Genomic DNA, 3,324 nt, shown 5'->3' on the forward strand with positions numbered 1-3,324 from the left:
CTTGGAGGTTAAAACGCCTATTGGGGATCAAAGTCTAATCGCTAACTTGGTGTATAGAGATTGTGAGATTTGGGTTGGAGAGACGAAATTACTGGTCGATTTGATAGGTTTAGCGATTAAGGGATATGATGTGATCTTAGGAATGGATTGGTTAGCCCGTTACAACACCCAATTGTAAGATGAAAATCGTAGAATTGTGCATTCCGGGAGAAGCATCCTTGAAATTGGATGTAAGGGGTAGATTAGCCTCGTCTGCACTTATTTCAGGGATTCGTGTTAGAAAAATGTTAAGTAAAGGAGCTCAGGGCTATTTGGTTTTTCTAATCAACACTCCTAGTGATAAAGTGAAATTGGAAGACATGCCTATAGTGAGGGATTATCCGGATATTTTTTCTGAAGAGTTAGAGTCTTTACCCCCGGAAAGGGACATAACTTTTAAGATTGATGTGACGCCGGGAGTAGCACCTATCCCTAAGACACCATATAGAATGGCTCCGGCTGAATTGAAGGAATTAAAGCTGCAATTGCAAGACTTGTTGGAACGGGGTTTTATAAAGGATAGTGATTCGCCGTGGGGAGCCCCGATTTTGTTTGTTAAGAAGAAGGATGGGAGTTTGAGACTGTGTATAGATTACCGAGGTTTGAATGATGTTACAATTAAGAATAAGTACCAATTGCCCTATATTGATGAATTGTTTGACCAATTGCAAGGGGCATTAGTATTCTCCAAGTTGGATTTGAGACAGGGCTATTATCAATTGAGGATTTTGGAAAAAGATATACCCAGAACTGCTTTTAACTCGAGATATGGGCACTTTGACTTTGCAGTAATGCCTTTTGGATTAACGAATGCACCTGCTGCTTTCATGGATTTAATGCACAGGGTCTTTAAGCCGTATTTGGACCAATTTGTGGTAGTCTTTATTGATGATATTTTAGTGTACTCTAAGAATGTGGAGGATCATGAGAAGCATTTGAGAATTGTTTTACAAACTTTGAGAGAACACCAATTATATGCTAAGTTTAACAAGTATGAGTTCTGGTTAAAAGAAGTGACTTTCTTGGAACACATAATTTCTAAGGATGGGATTAAAGTGCATCCAGCTAAAGTTGAAGCCGTTTCAAAATGGAAACGACCGGAAAACCCTATTGAGGTTCGGAGCTTTATTGAATTAGCAGGGTATTATCGGAGATTCATTAAAGATTTTTCTAGAATTGCTGGACCCATGACTGAGTTGACCAAGAAAAGTGGGAAGTTTATATGGAGTCCTAAGTGTAAGGACAGTTTTCAAGAGTTAAAGAGACGTTTAACAAGAGCGCCGGTGTTAGCTCTGCCGAATGGGAAAGATATCTTTGTGGTCTACACAGATGCTTCTAAGAAAGGTTTGGGATGTGTTTTAATGCAAAATAACAAAGTGATAGCCTACGCCTCTAGGAAATTGAAACCACATGAAGGAAATTATCCGACTCATGACTTGGAGTTAGCGGTTGTAGTGTTTGCCTTAAAGAAATGAAGACATTACCTGTATGGAGTGACATTTGAGGTCTTTACTGACCATCAAAGTCTTAAGTATTTGTTTTCTCAAAAAGAGCTGAATTTGAGGCAACGTAGATGGATGGAATTTTTGGAAGATTATGATTGCACGATAAAGTACCATCCAGGGAAAGCCAACGTAGTGGCCGATGCTTTAAGTCGTCAAGTACAAGTGACCGGATTGATGATTAAGGAATTACACCTGTTAGAAGAAGTTAGTTATTGAAATTCTCGATTGGAGCCGAGGAAAATAATTCTTGAAAATATTGAAGTAAATTCCACTTTGTTGGAACGTACTAAAGAAACTCAGGAAAAGGATCCTGAAATGCAAAAGTGGGTGGAGAAAGTCAAAAAGGGAGAAAAGTCGGATTTCAATTTGGGAACAAATGGTATTTTGAAATTTCGGAATCGGATAGTGGTGCCAAACAATGAGGAGCTTAAGAAGGAAATTTTGGAAGAGACACACCGATCGAAATTCACGGTACACCCTAGAGGGAATAAAATGTACCAAAACTTGAAAAGTCTATATTGGTGGGAGAGTATGAAGAAGGAGATTGTCCAATTTGTTCAGACCTGTTTTGTTTGTCAACAAGTAAAAGCCGAACATCAGAAACCATAAGGACTTTTGCAACCTTTGGAAATACCCGAATGGAAATGGGAAAAATATCACTATGAATTTTGTATTCGGATTACCAAAAACACAAAGGGGCCATAATGCTATTTGGGTGATAGTGGATAGATTGACCAAATCGACTCATTTTCTGTCGATCAATATGAAATACCCATTGGAGAAGTTAGCTAAGTTGTATTTGTATGAGATTATCAGATTACATGGGATACCTGTAAGTATAGTGTCCGATAGAGATCCAAGATTTGTTTCGAGATTTTGGCAGAAGATGCAGGAAGTGTTGGGGACTAAGTTGAAATCCTCAGACCGATGGACAGTCTGAGAGGACAATTCAAACCCTTGAAGATATGTTGAGAACTTGTGTTTTGGATTTTGGGGAAAGTTGGAGTAAGTTTTTGACGTTGGTGGAATTTGCCTATAATAATAGTTTCCACTATTCTATTCAAATGGCTCCATATGAAGCACTTTACGGTCGAAAGTGTAGGTCTCCGATTTGTTGGGATGAAGTAGGTGAGTGAAAGATCCTAAACCTGACTACAGTGCCTTGGATTGAGGAAGCTAATGAGAAAGTAAAGTTGGTACGCCAGAGGATTCAAGCTGCACAGAGTCGTCAAAAGAGTTATGTAGATAATCGGAGAAAGGATCTAGAGTTTGCGGTTGGAGATCTCGTATTTCTCAAGATTACTCCTTGAAAGCAACTTTGATGTCTGAGAAAGGAAAGAAACTACAACCGAGATTTGTAGGACCTTACAAGGTTATTCAACGCGTGGGAAAGGTAGCGTATAAGTTGGAATTGCGACCGAGTTTATCTCGGATTCATAATATATTCCACGTGTCCATGCTTAAGAAATACCATCCAGACCCTTCTCACATTCTGCAACCAGAAAGCATTGAAATCGATGAGACATTGACCTATGAGGAGAAACCGGTTAAGCTTCTGAATAAGAAGGTAAAGGAATTGAGAAATAAGCAGATACCCTTGGTAAAAGTTCTTTGGAGAAATCATGGAGTAGAGGAAGCAACCTGGGAAGTTGAAGAAGCAATTCGAGGAAAGTATCCAAACCTGTTCGTGAATCAAAGTAAATTTCGAGGACGAAATTCTCTTAAGAGGAGGAGGATGTGAGGACTCGCAAAATTTACTTATTTAATTTCCTATTTCTTG

This window comes from Coffea arabica, chromosome 8e, assembly GCF_036785885.1.
Source record: "Coffea arabica cultivar ET-39 chromosome 8e, Coffea Arabica ET-39 HiFi, whole genome shotgun sequence".
Taxonomy (NCBI): domain Eukaryota; kingdom Viridiplantae; phylum Streptophyta; class Magnoliopsida; order Gentianales; family Rubiaceae; genus Coffea; species Coffea arabica.